The sequence below is a fragment of the Falco biarmicus genome, chromosome 3, assembly GCF_023638135.1.
Source record: "Falco biarmicus isolate bFalBia1 chromosome 3, bFalBia1.pri, whole genome shotgun sequence".
In the NCBI taxonomy this organism is placed as follows: Eukaryota; Metazoa; Chordata; class Aves; order Falconiformes; family Falconidae; genus Falco; species Falco biarmicus.
The window spans coordinates 75707640-75726720 of record NC_079290.1 but is presented as its reverse complement, the minus strand read 5'-3'; the positions used below and the strand labels follow the sequence as shown (position 1 = coordinate 75726720).

The 19081-nt window shown below is 38.6% G+C and overlaps 1 long non-coding RNA gene across 1 annotated transcript in view; it reads left to right on the top strand.

Moving 5' to 3' along the window:
- Nucleotides 1-19081, top strand: part of LOC130145589 (uncharacterized) — an 81820-nt gene that overhangs the window by 36080 nt on the left and 26659 nt on the right. The window contains exon 2 of the long non-coding RNA XR_008820614.1: nucleotides 11315-11429. This is a non-coding gene — a long non-coding RNA (uncharacterized LOC130145589). The remainder of the gene's footprint in view (nucleotides 1-11314; nucleotides 11430-19081) is intronic.

The following is a 19081-nucleotide window of genomic DNA, read 5'->3' as shown; positions in this document are numbered from 1 at the left end:
CATCGCTCCCTATTGCTCTGGCCTTCCGAGCAAAGTGCTGTACTTACTCAGGTGTAGTCTCGCCATAGACAACCACAGGCCTGCAAACACGTACACTGCAAAGTACAATGTGAAGGTAGAGATAAATACTTAATTCAGGTCTTCTCAAACATTTAAAAAAGCACTTAGTTCATGGCATTTTGACCTTGTAGAGGACGTAGAAAAAGATGTGTTCTCTTAGTGATTGAGGATTTTCATTTTTTAACCTCTATCTTCTTTATCTTTTGCTGAACTTTTCCATGAGTCACCTAATTGCTGCCTCACACAAGCCTTTGTGGAGTAAGCTGAAGCTGTGCAGCAGTCCTGAAGCCCATGGATAAGCAGAGGGAGCATGCTGAGAGGTTATAATAATAGAGATACTGACTGCTCTGTTAAAAACCTTGGCTTGCCCCTGAGTCTGTCAAAGATTTCTGCAGTATCTTGTCTCTTTTCAGTACCCCTAGACAAGCCAGAGCCGTGGCGCTCAGTGAGCAGCATTCCTCCTCAAAGCCTTACTGTCTTTCACTGCTATTTTTGTACTAAAGAGGCCTTAAAAGGGAGTGTTCAGAATGTATTGATTTTCTTTTTTCCCCCTTTTCTTCAAACCATACAGAAGAATACTATTTACATTTCAATACATTTATTTAGCTAATCATACGGACAAAAACCCACATTTCTGTCAGGGACATTCCAGTTCAGTGGCCCACCTTGGAGAGTAGGAGAGTATTAAAACAGACTTACTGGAATCTATACAAGTGGTACAAGTATCTACTCCCAGGGAACATATCCCATAACATCATCTTTATTGCTGTTTGTACGTAAGCTACAGACATACTTAAGGCCTCATGCATGGTGAAAGAGAGAGCCGTAGGGCAGGGCGGGTGTGGGTGGTTGGATAGCTTGTGCGACTTTAAAAATTTAAATATCACAATAATAGTAATAAACTTTGCTGATGTTTTAATGTTTGAATATAGTATTTTTAGCTTATGTTCAGTGGCGTCCATGAATCAATGCTAATCAGTTGATGGGTTGACAGGGCTACAGTTTTCTGAATTAAGTAAACTTAATCATTAGTGGGATGAAGAGTCAGCATTCTTCATAGGAAGAGTAACCTTTTTTTTTTTCAAATTCAATTAACAAAGACAATTATTGATTTAATTAAAGGATGAACTTGCCATCCCTTGGACAGGATGAAATTCAGTTCCTCTTTCACTTGTTTCTTGGTGATTATGGAGCAAAGAAAACGCTAGACGTCCTGAGTTATAGTTTTACCAGAAGTGCATAAAGCAGTAGTGGGTCAGATTATTTTTGTTGATAGCTGGATGAGACTCATGTGTGTTCTGATTTCTGGACTGTTTAGCTGTTTAACTACTAGTTCAGAACATTTTTTTCTTAAAGGATTAATTATTTTGTAGATGAGACCATTACTAAAATAACTTCTTGATCCTAAAACTTCTGGACACATAAAAGAAGTGGGTAGTTCAAACAATTGCTTTTGGCAATAGATGCTTTCAAAAGAAATAAGGTATAACCAGTTACCATTGTATTAGCAAAAAAATCATAAGATTAAAATTAAATTTATTTAAAATCTGTGACCAAAAAACACTCGCTGATGTACCAAAACCACTTATAAAAATTAATAACAATTATATGAGATCCATGAGTTTGCTTCGGTTTTATGAAGAGGCAACTATTCTTTACAGAGTAAGGAGAATTCTTGTGGTTTTTACACACAGAAGTGTCAGTTTTGGAAATTATACAAGTAAAAGAAGTGGATGCACATGTCACCAAGCAGAGAACACGTTGCACACAGATTCTGTTAAAGTACAGCGGTTTACTCTTGTCTACAGCTATTCGTGGGTTTATTATTATGTTTACTTATTTCAGCTTGCATCATTCACAGAATCTGCAAACTGGTTGTATGTAAGGAGCACGGTAGAGTATTGGTGACCTTTTCCATAGGCTGGATTAAAAGAAGTACAGAATGGCCAGATAATAGGAGAACACTGTAACCCTGACCAACTATATATCATGGGTGTGACAGGGTGCTGTTTTCTTCAGTTAAGGTCAGCTAGGTTTGCTGTCCTAAAAGCATCTGTTACAGCTCATGACGGATTTGCAGCTTTTGACAGGAGATATTAATTTGTTCTGTATTGATGTAGATGGGCCCTTCTAGATTTTCAGCACTGCTTTAGGCTCCAAAATCTGTTTGTCGGAAATGCTGTAGGAGCCATGATAAGATGCTTTTCCTTACATAACTTCCATTTTTCATACTTTACCATCTTAAAAACAGCAGGAGAAAAAAAATCACCCTCAAACAAAACAAATTGCCGTACAGCAAGATATATCCTAACCAATCAGTTTAAAAAATGAAGGATATGACTTTTCTTACAAACCAAGGGGCAGCATCGCTCCTACCTTAATTTTTATCACTCTTTTTGCACATGTTTCTGTTGCTGTGGCAGTAAATCTTTGCCCTTGTGATCTGTCGTGCTACAGGTTATCTCCTCTAGCTTCTGGGATTTTGACGCTTGTTGTTTTTATTCATGATTCAGAGGACAGTGGGCTTGCAGCAGTGAACAGAGCTCTTTCATAACTGGCCATCTGTGACGAGTCACTGAGGAGGGCAATACACACAATCCACCATCTTCATGGGTGGATGAATAGGAGTAATGGTGAATAGGGATTGCACAATCAATTTTTTTTCAGTCCTGTATGGTAGGGTTTTTGTTATTGAAGAGTCCTTAGAGAAAGACATTTCCCTGGCTGACATACCCTGTCCTTCATTTCCAGGCAGCTTCACAACCGTTTCCAAGCTGGAGCGTTCCCACAGAGCATAGTCCCTTTGCTCTACTGTTCCTTTGAAAGCAGCAACCCTAGATCTGGAGTGCCTAAACAAGCATACACTTGTTTACAAGGAGCATTTCGAAATGTGATGATTCCCCCACTGCCCAGCTGTAGCAGCAATGAGGTTTATGATCCTCATTTCCTGACTCCAGCAGCTAAATAACATAAATTGTCTTTGCCCTTTTTACTTTAAGAGCTTTTAGGCTTCCTTTTTAGACTGACTGCTGAATCCTTCTCTTTTTTAAAAAAAGCATAACTCTTGTTGAAGTAATTTTTTTTTGAGGAAAAAAAAAAACCCAACACATTCTGAAGACCTCCCAATATGTCTTCTTGCAAGGAGGTTTTTTTCCTCCTGACTGTCTGATCCTCAGGTTCCTGCGGATCAGTTGCACATTTGCTTTATGAATTCTGATAGGAAAAAAAAATAAATTATGTAATCTTAGCTGCACACGTGGATAATACTTGTCAGCATTTTCTAATCAGTATGGTTAGTCAATGTATACCAGTTGCAGAACCGGAATGCCCAAACTGGTAGAAGATCGGTGCATACCTACCCAGGACATTGCTTACAACGTTTGCAACAGGCATCCTGTGATTGCTCTGAAGTTGCAAGAACCAGTTATTTTGTATACAAAACATAGTCATGGTATGGTGCTCACTCATGTGAAAAAGGTGTTTTGATGACTCTGGTTCTACTCAAAGACAGAGTACACAATAAACATAGCTCTGGAGGCAGATCTGGGGTTCCCTGCAGGATATTATCCTTAGGTTGGATCATTATAGTAGTTCTGCTCCTACAGTGAAAATCTCAGTCCTGTCTGAAATTTTTGTAACTACTAATCACACCGGGATGATGCAGTAAGAACTGCTCTTGGTTAAACACTGCTTTCCTGCTGCTGAAGCCTATAATACACGTTTTTCTCCCCAGGAGCATAATTGGACTGTAGGCTTTTGTAGCAAATGGCAAAGTGATCCAAACTTCCTCTCAATGAATTTCTACTGAGATTTTCATTTCACACAACACAAAGAATATAGAACGTAAGTAATAAAGCTACATGGCGCTACCTTGCCCATGGAGAACAGCTGACTGTTGCCATCCAGACAGAGTTTTGCTTTAACTGCCAACCTTTGAACCTTGGAGATGCTAAGTCTTAGAATAACAGAGCCCCTCCAATATCTGTGAGATCTTTGCTGTACGGTACTGAATACTGAAGTAGACTGCGGCAGTAGTGCTGTTTTATATACATTTTAAAACTACATATGTTGCTAAATAAAAACTCCATAGGTTTATGAACATAGCCCCGTAAGAATGTGACAATACTTCTGATGTCTCTGAACACAGCACAGTATTTTTTTCTTTGATGTTTCTTTTCAGTTGACAGATATATCAACTCAAAAGTATCCATACAGTTCCCAGTTGAATATGAATTTGAGAGGACTAATGCACATTTCTTAGTCTAAAAGTCTGAAGTTACTCTGAAGCTATTTGCTCTGAAGTTGCCAGACTTTACATGAAATACATAAATAGCTTTGTGGGAAACTTGAATCCACTCTCCAAGTTGAGCCATATGCCAATTTCAAGATCTCCTGCACAAGAGCATTAGACATATGGACCGTTCGCTAATATTTCAGTGGAGCACATGTTTGATAGGAGGCTGTAGCTCATGCCTCCTGGGGGCTGAGTCAATGAAGTGACTTCTGTTCACCTTCATAGACTTTTGTTGAGGGACCATCTGTCTGGGTTGTTCCCCATGTTGGTGGTAGACATCTGATTATTTGAGAACAGGATCAGATCTTACATAATCTTGTAGTTTATCTAAGGGGCCATTAAAATATGCAGAGTAGGAGTGATTGTTTGGATAACAGTCTGAGTAAAACAAAGAACCAAAAATATTGCATTAAATTCGCGGTAGTGAAGGAGAAATTATGTTAGTAAGCTGATTTTTCAGAGGAAAGCATTTCCTAAACAGATAAATCCTTCAGAAAAATGTAGGACTTGCTCATAAAAAAAAATACTGGAAAACTCAAGGAATCTAAGAAAGGGGGGTAACAGAAAAGAAAACCCATTTCCTTCCCTTCCCCCATTTATTTTGACCAAAGAGATGCAATGAATCATATGCCTCTTGACAATTTCAGGAATGATCTTACTGTCCAAATGGCTTACAGACAGCTTCACTAGTAAAGAAAATGATCAATAGGATGAAATATTAAAAAGGGAATTTTTTCACTACTTACTCCAGGCAGCACTGTCAACTCGGTATTGAATTTATGATCTACAGGAAATTAAACATTGACAGCATCACCAGCAAAGATAAGCATATATTGCTTAAGGTTAATGACTTGCTAGATTTTCTAAATCAAGCTATGTATACATTAGTACCTCAGATTTTTATCAAGTGACTCTTGGCAAGTAACCATGGATAATGATAGCAAATGAAAATTCCTTTTATAAACGACAGAGTCATGCTGTTACATTTTAAGCTCCAGATTTCCAAATGTCTGCCTACTGTCCTGGCAGAGCTCATTTACATGTGTGCAGTATTTTGTTTGAATAACATAACTGTTATGTCACCCACTTCTGCACACACTTACAGAGCCCTAGAAAAGGAATTAGAACTGCTGAAGCAGTTTGCAGTCCAGCAGATCTGGAACCCTGTGTCCATGGTACACTTCAAATTCATATTTAAGCATCTAAATTAATGGCTCTATTTACAAAGATGCTGGGCTCCCTCAAGTTCCCTTATTTGCTTGAGATATACTGATCTTAAAATGAGGCACCAGCTTATGTTTTCTGCAACTGTAATCAGATGTTCGTCTTAACTTTCCAACTTCCCCCAAGCTGCAGGCTCCTTTGAGCTTGAGGCATAAACAGACTGATTGAGCCTGGGACTTTCTAGTTTGCTTCTGTTTTATATTGTGTAGTAGGGGCAGGCTGGTGGCAGGCCGGTATCCTTTTCCTTTCAGCAATATTAAAGACCAGTTGCCTTTCTGGAGTTGCCTTGTTGACATTCTGGAGGGAGCCTCCTCGATCACCAGGGCATGATGTCCTTTGTGAAAGCTACCCTACAAGACTGGTGATGACCAGTGGGAACTGGCTGATAAGGAGAGCGCTGTTGTGATACATACACAGACAGAAGCGCATTGCTACTGTTGACATTTAGGTTATCTCTTCAGTCACGGGGAAAAAAAGAGGGAGAGAAGCTCCATGCAAAATGTTCTGAATCTTCTGGAGGAGCCTATGTATTTCCACTGGCCACAGGGGGGAACCTCATTTATCAATCTAAACTACGTATCTGAAGTTTATGCAGCAATTCTCCACTGTGGCCAAGTCAGAGTTACTGTAGACATTTTTAACTGACTGTTGTATGTGTGCTACTTATGTAATCTATTCATTTTTCCCTGAAATTGAAGGAAGGAGCTTCAAACCAGGTTTATATTTTTTAATGAGGAAACAGAGTCAAAGAAAAAACAGTTTTGTCAAAACTGCAGGAAGAAGCTGCAGAGCAAAGAACATCTCCTTTGGGATGCATAATGATAGTATGTACATCTCCTTTCTTTTTCTCCTTTGAGGGCCTCTGTTGAGGCTCTGGTCAGACACAGCCTCCCCTTGCTTGTGTGAGCTGAAAAGATTAAAGCCTAGATCGGTTTGTTATGCTTGGTTGGTACTGGTTATTTTATTTTTTTTAAACTGTATTACTCTGGGGGGTGACACAACAGAAGGAGGAATAAAGTCCAGGTCAAGTACATAACTTTACAGAGCACTGACACTGGATTTTAAGGAGAGGGAAAAAAACCCAAACCATAAACACCGTGTATGAGTAAATTTTCCTTAGAAACTGTACAAGAAAATAAGAAATTTTTGTAATATACTTTTTGCCTTCTTGCTGCTTCATATCTGAGGCATTTTGTGGATTTATCACTGTTTTACAAACAAAATTACAAGCATCCGAATAAGGTGGCAGACCAAATATAGTCAAGACAGACTGGAAAATGAGAACAAATAGACCCTCCCTTCATATGTTTCTTCCCCTCCCACCACTGCCAAATTCCTATCAGTCAAAGCCACTGCCAACAAAATAACTCAGAGGTAGGATTAAATAGAAGAAACATTCTTCATTCCTGCCTTGAAGGGTGCTGAAGGCTTGTTATGAAAGACGAATGCCATGACTGTAATACAGGCACAAGGGTCCTTGTAACAGCTCTTCCTGCCCAAGAATTAACTGGCTCCAAACCGTTTTGGTTTATCAGCCAGGTGAAAAGCCAAACAAAATTATTTTGCCAAAAAGAAGAGTAGCCGCCTAACCCCCTCATGTTACCTATCTCTTAGAGAGCCTTTAAAGAAAAATATCCTGTAAACTCAAAGCTGGCATAATTCCAAGAGTGCAATTTTTCAGCATCACTGCTAAGTGCACTTTGGCACAAACAGGAAAGAGAAGAATAATACTATATGAAAATTCATTAAATTTTGAAAGTCTGTCACTGTCACATGGGTCTTTAAGTGGAGAGCAGATGATGAATGAAAATGTATTAAACAATTGTCATGTGGCAGATTCAAAGCAGGTGAAAAACCAGTACTTTATCACAGTTGCAGGTTTTGGTGGCAGCTTGGGCTGTGGCAGTCTTCACGGAAGACTTACTTGAGCATTTATGGAAATATGACCATCAGGGTAACAATAATGCTAACAAGAAAAGTATTGATAGGAATGAAGCTCTCGTATTTCAGTCTTTGTTTTCCCTTTGGGTTTTGGAAAGTTTAATTATATGCCTATTGAGGGGAATTTGCTGGGTAAAAAAGTTAGTTGCCTTCCACATTAAATCTAGAATCCATTTAGCAAGTCAAAGACTGATATACCACTCTGATGCCTAAAAGCAAGCGGACTTAATGTGTAGTTTCACAGAAAAATCCCAAGAATGTAGAGGAGGAAAGAAGTTATTCTTTCAGTTGTGGAAGAGATGCTGTCATTTCTGCTCTGGCCCTGTGGGATCAGGGCTCCCTTTGCTTCTGAGTAGTAGCTGTGGTAGCCACACCATCTGCACACTGCAGTCTTTAAGGGAGGTTTTGCCTTTCAGAACACATATGTTGTTGGAGAGAGAACTAATTTTTGTGTTTCTGGTTGCTGCATGTGACAGGCTAATCACTTGAAAGTTATTCATATTAAGTCTTGGATGACCAGGTTATGAAACGCACTAGTGACAGGGCAAGTTGCTATAGTGTATTTCAAAGCATTTTTTTTAAAAAGAGCATTTCAGAAAATATTCAGACAAAGAAGGTTTTCCGGATGTTCAGGATCAGATTTTCAGATAATTTGTTGATTACTGATTTTGCACGGTTTAGATCTGTGGTAGATCAACCTTCAAAAATTTATTTGTAAAGGAACTTCAAGTTGCAACCAGCCAGACTGTAAGGACGTGTGAAGTGCCTAAAGAAACTGGTAGGCCCATAATGGGAATCCAAAAGTACAATAGTCACAGAATGTAATCCAAGTAAAGTATTTAAGTGCTGCTAAAAATTCTAGTAAGCACTCGCACGCTTCTTTTTGTAGAAATAAATACCTCTTAAAATCATGTTAGAAACTACTAAGGAATGTTCTAAACATCTATCCTACCGCATGGGGCGGGGTGGTGGTACTCTAAATTTGCAGAGATTAACAATGACAAAAAAAGATCACAATATAGGAGGAAAATGGGATCACCTTACGGGGTGAAGTAATATCAGTGGAATGGAATTTAATAGTAAGAATTGCAAGGTTATGCATTTAGGGCATGATAAGAAGATCTGAATTTGTCTGGAAGAGGTATTAGGTTAAATGGCAGGAGAAACTAGTTATTTTCTATGGAGAGATTTAAAGAGCCTGGCTTCTTAGTCTGGAAAAACAAAGGCTGAGAGCAGACATTATTATTCTCTGTTATAGCATCAAGAAGGTAAACATTTGAGATGAATGAACTAGGGGACTGCATTGGCACAAAGAAAAAGTAGGTATGAACCACAAATAAATTTAAAGATTATTAGCTATCAGAGGAATGGGTTATTGCAGAAGCCTTCCAATATGAGCAGAAAAAATCCCAGATAGTTTTAACATGAAGGTTGTGGTGTTTGTATAAGGCTTGATCTGTTGTTACTGGGTGGATCTGATATCCCAAGATGGGAAAGATAAGTGGTCTTCAAAGTTTTTAATTCTTGAGGCCTTTTTAATACTTTTTGTACTATACCATAGGCTCTAAAGTATCTTAATAAAATCAGTTCTTAGCAAAATTCTCCTTAAACACTAACCCATCTTAATTTTCAAAAAATGGATAGCCTTTTTCTGTTTGTGGAGGTGTATTATTATTGCTGTTGTTATTACTATTATTATTATTATTACTGTTATTATCTTGAAGGCAACGTGCACAATCATAATGTGTGACAAATTTCAGGGAGTGTATTTTTTTAAGAAACTTCTGAGTGTGTAAAATTAAATTTTGGTATTGCAATTTTAAAGAGGAGTGAGTATTTCTGAATTTGGTGAATGTCTGTGTACACACTCATCACTAGAATCTGTATTTATAGAATTGATTTAGGACTACTGATCTGAAAGTTTATACTTGCATGTTGCATGATCACCATCTGTGAAGTTCCCAGGAAAATTATGAATGTAATTTGGGCTTCCTTAGTGTGTTCTACTGGCATGTCCCACCTGTGGTCTGTCTGTAAGTATGTTAGTCACTGTCAGTCCAGTCATTGCTCAGTTGTTTCTACTGAAGAAACAACCTGATGTTGGGCATGCCTGAAGTACCACTGGCAGGAGCCCTGTTATGTTAGGTGCAACACAAAGAAGTTACTCAGTTCATCAGCTAAAAGTTGTTATGAAATCCATCAGATCATTTTATCTGGTTATTGCTGTGTCATGGTTTGGATTTTGCTTGGTCATTTGCCTTGTAGTTGGTTGTTGGATACAGTTTCTAAAATATTTCCCTCTGCCACCCAATAAAATTTTGTGGATTTTCTCTTTTTTCACCTGTGGATTTTCTCTTCTCTTCCATCTTCCTGGATGCCTTGTTATTATATCTCTTTTATTTAGATGCTGGAAGTAAATAAATACTTGCTCAGGAGCTATCTTAACCCAATGGTATTCCATGCTGTATACCCCAGTTTTTGACTACCTTCTGAGAAGTAAAAAGACTTTGTTGATATGAGCCAGCTTTCAAGTACTGTTGGTAGATCAAAAAGACTTTATACGACCCAAGAAGATTATTTCAAATTCACTTAAAGCTACCTCAGAAGGGGAATGAAATATGTTATAGTTGTGTTATGTTTTAGATACTGTGGTGCACAGGTGAACAAGGATTTCACAAGGAGGACTCAAATTTTGAAACTTTTCTGTTAAAAACTCTAGTAATAAGGGTTAATCTCATTCTTTTGGGAGTTTTAACCCCTGCAGGTGTGAACAAACTGGGACAGAGAGAAGGTGATTATTTTACAAAACATTGTTATGATGATAAAGCCACAATCCAAAATCACCTACATGAGTAATGAGGAAAATACAGAGAAATAATAATAATTGCAGTACTAAAAAGCATGCTATTGGTAGTTTGCAAAAAGATGCATCTAAAGAAAAGATAAGTCAGTGCTCTATGTATGATTATGAATACTTGCCGTTCTTGTTTTTCTTGGACCCTCATTGTGCAAGTCCCAGATGGAAAAAAAAATAAAAAAGTGTGAAGGTTGCTTTGCATCAGTAACATTTAAGTTAGCATCTATTAAGAGAATGTAGCACATTCAGACTTCAAAGCAACTGTTCCAAAATTTCTGCAAATTCAGATAGTCATCACTACACTAGCATCTCAGGGTATGGTTTAAAATTTATTTAATATTGCGGTGGTTGGTTATTTTTTCGGGGAGGTGTGTGTGTGTTTGGTTTTTTTTCAAAACCATGGAGCAAAGAGACCTATCTGCACTTCAGCTAGTCCCTCACTCACATGCCTCCATAATAGTGAGAAGCATATTTGCTTTCCGGAATAACTGAAAAAAGCTTTGTCGTAAACTGTATGTTTCATTATGTGTTTAAGAAAGCTAATTTTTTCATACTCCCAAGTTGTAAGATAGAAAGATAAAATGAAAAGCAAGTGAAAAAGTTACCAAAGATAGCCTAAGCCTCAGATGTATGCTCTACTGGTTTGATGCTGATTTAGGAAGTATTTTATTATGTTTTGTTATGTTTATTTTGTTATCTTTAGAAGAGATCTGCAGAATTCCTGAGAGGCAGCAGCCTGATGTTGAATTAGGTACATTCAGTAAGATAACGTCCTAACGTATCATGAACAATAATAGCTAATATTACTCTTTGTGACATATAGTGGAACAGATTCTCTTACTTGCTGAATCATTAGATTATCTTGTAAAAGAAACACTGAGAATAATGACATAAATTAAATTCCGTATCCTGAAGTAAGAAGGCATCTTTTCTAACAGTGTAAGGGCTGAATACTGAACACTTTCTTTGCTGTATGCACTGAAGAGCCTAAGATAAGGGTCAAGAGAAGCTACCTTTGAGGTCTCGTTCATGGCCATCGACTAGAAAGCTATGGTAAGAGAGATTTTCTTTTGAGTTCTGTTTCCAGCCACAAAATTTCAAAGGCAAAACATCACCTCAGCTCAACCAGAAATTGCTTTGTTTTCTGTTCTTTTTTCAAACCGCAGTTGACATAATGGGAAGAAGAAAATAATTTCATTTTAATTCAAAACATTTTGTTTAATCAAACTGAACCAAATTGTGTGTTTGAATATATTCATCCCATGCCAAACAGCTTATTTTGTCTGTTATATTCTGATTATTTTTTTTCCTTATTCTTTCTGTGTTAACATTTTCCTTTCTGCAGCTTCTGTAAAGGTACTGCATTGTTTTTTCTCCTGTTGACAACATTGGTGTTTAAGTCCTGTAAACTGACATAGTCTTGCCGCGTTTCATGATTTTTAGTCTGATGCCCGTTGTAACCTCAGCTTTCTTTAGAAAAACACATTTCTAGCCATCCCTGTTACAGAAAAAAAACTGGAAAACTGATTCCACACATATTTTTTAAAATTACTACAAAAACACTTATTAGATATTTTTAATGTTACTTTAGGAAGTAGAAAATGCCTTTTACAAGTCAAAACATTATCTCCTTTTCTTTGTCTTTTTGCTATTTTGGAAGTGTTATGTGGTGTCACGGTGAATAATGTGTGAAACACAGTAATATTACTGCTGTATCTAAAAAGATAAAGGTCCATGACATTCCTGTCTTATTTTGTGATTTACTGGTGCTGTGTAGTTGTAGCAATAGTCTAGAGTGGCATATAGTCCAGGAAATATACCAGAGTTCTTTTCAGAAGCTGCATTCATAGTAATAAACTGGTGGGGTGTTTTAGTTACTGTTTTCCATAATGACTATGTTGAACAGAGCAGAGTTTCTAATGAAAGTGTGAAAGGCTATGTCTCACTCCCTTCCCCTCTCTTTGGCAGAAAAAGAAATTAGGACAGAGTATTTTACACTGCTTAAATGGCACTGCTCCGTGCTTCTGGGTTGTTGTGTAGAGTGGAAACTCAACTGGGTGGCCATCACAGTCCTTCAGAGAAATGTGTCTGTCTCCATTAGCTGTGGGTGACAGATGAAAGAGAACAGCCACCTTAAGCTTGGGTGTGTTGGATACTACCCTCATCCTCCCTCCCGCCCTCCCTCCCTTCCTTCTCCCTCATCTCTTGTGTGGTGCCTTGCACACATTGGAAGTTGGTGCTCATCCAGGTGATGAATTACAGACCTATTGAACAGCCTCTATTTTTTTACTATCGCCAGCTCATCTGTTCCTGTATTACCAGTTCATCTTCCTCAGAACTAATTAGAGTACTCAGGACTTTGGAGTCACTTCAAACCACAAATTTTATTTTCAAAACAGCAAATGATCCGGCACAGTGCTGTTTCTTTTTATTCAAACCACAGCCACTGTATCTATACTCAACAGCTACCACAGACCACCACTTGCAAACGATCTCCTGTCCGGGCGCGAGGACGGTGAGGCTGGCAGTGCCACTGCACAGCTGGAAGGCGATTGCACCGCTGCTTGGAAGCAACTTGCTTCCCGAGCATCTTCCCCTTCTTCCTCTGCACTCCACCTCATTGATTTCAAACTACCGGTACCTTTCCAGAAACACCCTGTTAGGGGATTTGCTGCTGAGATGGGAAATTCATTCTGTTAAATATCTTTGCCGTGTTGTACCAGTGGCTTTTAAGCAGACCTCTCCACTGATCTCGCCGGGGAGTCTGCTTTAAACCAATGGCATAATTTGGCTCTTTAGCAGTAAGGTTTGTTCACATAACAGCGATCTCTGTTACAGTCACAGGAATGCTTCCACACTGAAGGAATCAGCGTGCTTTCTATTTTAAACCTGACTTCAAATTGCCATCCTGCCCATCTCAAAATAAAAGTTTCAACAACTCCATATTTCTTATTACGTGCCTAACACATTTGAGTGTAACTGGGACAAGACAGCATTGAAATGCAAAGGCTTGGGAAAAGGAGATATTTTCTTTCTCAGAGCAACTGCAGCATCCATGCTGAGAAACAGGTCTGTGCCCCACTATTAATCTCAGGAGATGGTACTGCAGCTCCATGTCATGAAGTCCTGCATACATTAAATAATTTGTGATTCAACTCAGTCTTTAGACAACTATAAATACATGTCTTAACAAAAATAGTGCATTCAGGAAATGGTCTTCATTCTTTGCTCTTTCACCGCCCAGGCACTGTCATCTGTCTGCACATACACCACATACCCCAGGGGCACAGAAAACAAAAGCTTTGCTATAGGTATTTGTTCACAGGCCAGGCAAGAGGAATTCAACATTTTACTAGACATGTATACTTTCAAAGGCAAAAATCATGAAGGGATCACCTAGTTTTACATAGATGATGGCATGAAGTACTTCCAGCAGGATTTATAAGATCCAGTGCGATTTCTGAGAGGAGGGTACAACATACGGCAGCACATTGGTGGAGCAGTGAGCAATCTGGTTGCAGTCTTATCTCAGCCCCAGCTCCTTTCCAGGCTATCTTTTATACACGTGCAGATCCTGCAGAGGAAGCTGTCATTAGTGTCTGTAATTCCTTCCTATGCTGGAGTAGACCATTTAAAGAAGTACCGTATAGAAGTATAAACATCAGAGCTGCAGCTGATGAAGAGTGATGACAGCTAGAGACATCCTTTTCCATGGTCAGACTTTGATTTTATGTTTAGATTATAGAAAAATCAGTAATGTTTTAAAACACATCATCTCATGTATTAAGCAGTGTGTATTAAAGTAACTATCAGACAAGACAGAAAGGTTCAATACTGACTATTCATGCCTTTAATATGTAGTTTTACTGGGAAGTCTTGCCCCACTCACACTTGGTTTTGCTTGTGTTTTTCGGTTTGGTTTTTTTTTTTTAATTATGGCTTCTCACTGTAGTGGACTTGAAGGTCTGTTTAAATATTGCTTATTAAAATAAGTGGGCATTGAACTTTTTTGTTCAACCAACTTCCTACCAGCATTTTTTCCCTTTTTTTTCAAATTATAAATTTCTTGGCTAGGTTAGCAAACGCTTCTAGAATAGTCAATTTGCTCAGTTGAGATGTGGTTTAAAAATGAGCAGCAGTATCCAAATTGTCTGTTGGATAAACTTTGTCATTCTGTTTTAGACAGTTTTGCAGATTCCAATATTCATTCAGAGGTATAATTTAAGATAACCACCCAAACAGTGATAATTATAATAAGCAAGTACTTCCTTAGGAGGTTCAGAGATAATTTTCCTCTTTTCTGTCAGTTAGCAAAATGCTATGCATGTGTTACAGAATAAAACAGTGTAACATCTATTAAGCTGTTAATGAAGATCTTCAACGGCCATCTAGATTACTCCTGGGCAACCTGCTCTGGGTGGACCTGCTTGAGCAGCGGGTTGGGCCAGATGACCTCCAGAAGTAGCTTCCAATCTCAGCCATGCTTGTGAGTCTGTGGTTCTGTAATGGTCTAATTTTGTTCGCTTTATTTGTTAGTGAGTATGTCACCACTTAATATTTAAAATGTGCTCACCTGCTAAAGTATGTATTGCATACTGTTGAAACAAGGGTGGTTTGTTGTTTTATTATTTAAATCTTAATACTACTACATTCTCTTATTTTAATTGGAGAGCATAGATGTCTTTAATTTATAAGCACCTGATGCTGAGCTCATCAATCACAGCAACATAGCTCAGGAGTAACTCACTTGTTTCCAGCGTTACAGTAACATAACCTGAAGGGTGATGGAAAATCTTGCCTGGTGTGCTTAGTTTTCCCTGTGTCATAATTAAAAAAAAATGTTTATTGCTGAGTAAATCATGCAAGTCCCTACCATGGGTTTTTTTCAGATTTTCTGGGCTGCCTTCAACAGCAAGGAAGACTGATGTCCCTTGTTTACTTCATTTGGGAGTCCTTCCTGTATAAAGCAAGCAGAATACATGTATAAAAAATACATGCTTTTAAAAATTATTTTAAATAGTTATTTACTCACAGGTGCAAAAAAATTGGTTTCTGTTGAGGAGGTTTACCTGTAAGGAAGAGCTTGATCTCTGTGAAGACCGGAGTACACATCTGTGCTATAGTTTTTAGTGTTGTGTAGAGATACCAGAGTGAATTTTAAATAGTTAGCTTGAATAGTCAATGCAGTCTCGTCACAAAAGCAGAGAGCTCACTTCAGGGTCATAACTCAGTTTTTAGCATGTGTGGTGTTCGTGCTGCTTAATACAAATTTTTCTGATACTCAAAAAGCTTATTTCAAGCAAAAGTGTAGCTGCACCAGATCTTGTTACAGAATTTGGTGTCACAACTGCTGACACCATTCTCCAAAGAGGGAGCAGCTGATAGCCATCCAAGGAGCCTCTCCAAATACAGCAGTTTGGGGAGGGAGAGTGTCCTTTCCTGCAGTTCTCTGTTCCCACAGAATGGCTGAATAGGCTACTCATAAATCTAGCCCAAGTGGTGATGTTTTTAGTGTGATAGATCAAACTTTTGCTTCTTTAACAGGCCATGGAACTGTATCTAGAAAGAAAAAAAAAAAGAAAAAAACAACAAAGCAAAACATTTTAAGTGTGAAAATAAAAAGAACAGAAATATTTATGTTCTGGTCTTGTGAGTCAGAGTTGCATTTTGGCAGGAGGTCTCAGAATATGGTGGGTATGATGGCAGTATAGGAAGTGTGAGTTTCAGCTGAAGAAGATTTAACACTGTCTCTGTGTCTGAGAATCAGATGGAAGTGTTGGTTTTCACTTGCCTTTTTATCAGAAAAGCAAAGCAAGGACGCCTTTCTCAGGGTGTGCCAAACTGGGCACTCGTTAAGAGAGTAAAAAGGGAAAGATTTAGCAGTAAAATAGACTGGGCAGGACAGGACAGGAGAAAAGAGTGGTGTGTGTATTTATAGAAGCCATAGATTTATCGTCCCTGGTACATCTCAGAGTCCAGCCGTATCAGTGGAGGTAGCCATGTGCTTCTGTACCCTGGCCAGAGGTACAGCTTCAGGTCAGGAAGACAACACTGTGCATAACCTGCTGCTCTTTCTGCATCAACCTTCCCAAAATAAGAGCTTTCCCAGTCTGCATAGCGTTTGGAGCTAGCAACTTTGTTATCTGATAGTCATAAATCAGTGCCAATATTCAACCGTGTAACAAGTCCCTGATGCTTCCAACTTTTAGGTGTCCTGTCACACTTGTTCTGTGATCTTCTCTAATCATTGCTTGAAGTTTTGGATTCTTTGTGCTTACTTAATGACTAGTGTGTGCATTTCACTATGTCAGTCATTATAAACCTCTAAGCCAAAAGCAGATTTCTGTCCAGTAAACTTGCCATCCCCTTGAATACAAGAAGTTTCACATGGCTTCTTCAGTATGGGCAGATGTGAATAGAAGTCCTGGCTCCAAATGTTTTTGAGTTGTGGAATAATTGAGATTCAGATATTTCATTTGGGGCTTGTTTTTCTACTTTGACTTTGTGGTTCTCTTATGTGAGCCACACGGGCTTTTTCAGACATCTGTGGGGCTTAACAGCACAAGCAGGCTCCTAGTCCTAGGGGAAGAGAAGAACCATGGGGCTGTGTGCCACTATTTCAGTGTCATAAGGTGCTTCCCTGCCCAGGACTAAGAGTTCTTTTTGTCCCTTCCCTTCTCAAGCCTTTAGGGGAAGTGACCCATCAGGTTTTTGGCAGCTGCATTAAAAAAGAAGACCTTACTGTCTGTCATTCTGTCAGGAGAGGGGATTAGTTATGTGGGAGCAACAGTGAGCTCAGCAAAAACCCTTGGCTGAAAAGAGAGCTCTTCATAACTCAAAGCAGCAGTGCTCCTCCATCCCAGCAGAAATGTCTCCTGTTCCTATCCCCTCTGTTTCAATATTACATTTTATGCAATGCTACCGGAAAAGGCATGCCCTTGTTCCTTTTAATGCCATTACATCACTCCCTTTAGAAATAGTACAAGATTATCTGTGGGTTTTCAGGGTGATGATGTGAAACTGTAGTCATAAATGCTGCACCTCCGAATTTTCCTAAGGTAGAGCAGCCGATTCAAGGTCCTAATTGTTTGTTGGTGGCACTCAGATATTTTACTGGGCTGTGGAAATAAAATATCAGGCACTTCCAGTCTTCAGTGTTGTTGTAAATAGTAGCTCTTGTGCTCACTGGGAATACACTGAAAATGCACTTCTCCTTCCTTACATTTTGAAATCACTTTAGAAATTACCCTGTAAATTCCATGCACTACAACTCTATTCTGGCAGATCACAATTTCTGAGAAAATGGGAAAATTAACTTTTTGACCAAGGAGGAGAAGAGGAGGAGTCTGAACTGTCTTGGTCCTACCAATAATTCTACATTTATTAAACTTTTAAGCTTAGTAGTAGTCATGTTCAGCCAGCCAGAGGAATTTTCTTGATTAACATTAATTATATTGGAAAGTATTGGAGCATCAAGCCTGAGTGAGCACTTAAGTGACCACAGAAGTGCCATGGTGAGGGTTCTGTTAATATTTCTTTTCACTTAGCAGGAGCCTCCATAGATGTGATGGTATCCTAAGCATTTGTTGTTGAAAGGAGGAATGGAAAGGAGAGCTCAGCTGCTGGACCAAGGCCCCTGACCATTGCCTTTTAGATAACATAAAAACTGAGATGGATTTTGTATGCTAGGCACTGACAGAAGCCCTTCCTTTAGTGGATTTTTGGGGGGCTTGAGTTTTTTTTGGGGGTAGTCACTTTTTCTGGGAGCACATTATGGAGGGTTATGTAATATATTGTAAATATTCCAGACGTCAATAGCGAGGCCAGTGCTACTCTCAGAAAAAACAATGGCAAATCGGTCTACTTCATCAGAAGATGGATTGAGGTTTAAAATAGTTTGAGAGGACATGACTGTTTCTTTTTATGATTTTTCTTTTCTTATTACTCCCTCTTTCCCTTTTCAGTGCTATTACCATATGGATTTAATCCTGTTCCATGTCCATTAGCCACTAGTGCTGCATTAATGTGAGCTGGCTAGCTAAGATCCTCCCTGGTGGATGGTCCTAGCTTCCATGGCATGTATAACAAAAGCAACTTGGTTTCCCGTGGCTTCCCTCATTCACTCCTAATGTATTTACCAACCCTGCCCACTTTTTCTGATCAGTTTTATCACTGGCTATATTAGTGGTGCTACTGAATAATGACTGGAGTTGGAGATACGAAGTATTAGAAATTGGCACCGAAAAGACCAGAAGCTGGAAACAGATGGAAAAACCTTGCCGAGGGTGGTGTGTTTTTCTTAAGAACTGTAATCTAGCACTATTCAGTGATTTTAAATGATCCGATTACCAGAAAGAAGAAATGGTACTAATAACTATATGTTTAAATTATCTTTAGAATCCCTTTTTTTCCTTCTCCAATTACTGTAATTCATTGCATCTGTTTTGATTACTTTTGCAACCTGCACTTTTCATTTGGCCCTTTTGCTGTACTTTGTGAGTATAACAGTAATACTTTAGCTTGAATACTTTTTTTAATTAGATGAAAATGAAGTATTTGTTTTAAATTTTATATTGGTCTATGGAATGCATTATTATATTTCCTCAGTATTCATATTGAAATTGTCAGATGTGTATGTGCACTGTCAAAATCATTGTAGAATGTTAAATAAATTGTGACATCTGTGAGCAGCGTAGAATGACAAA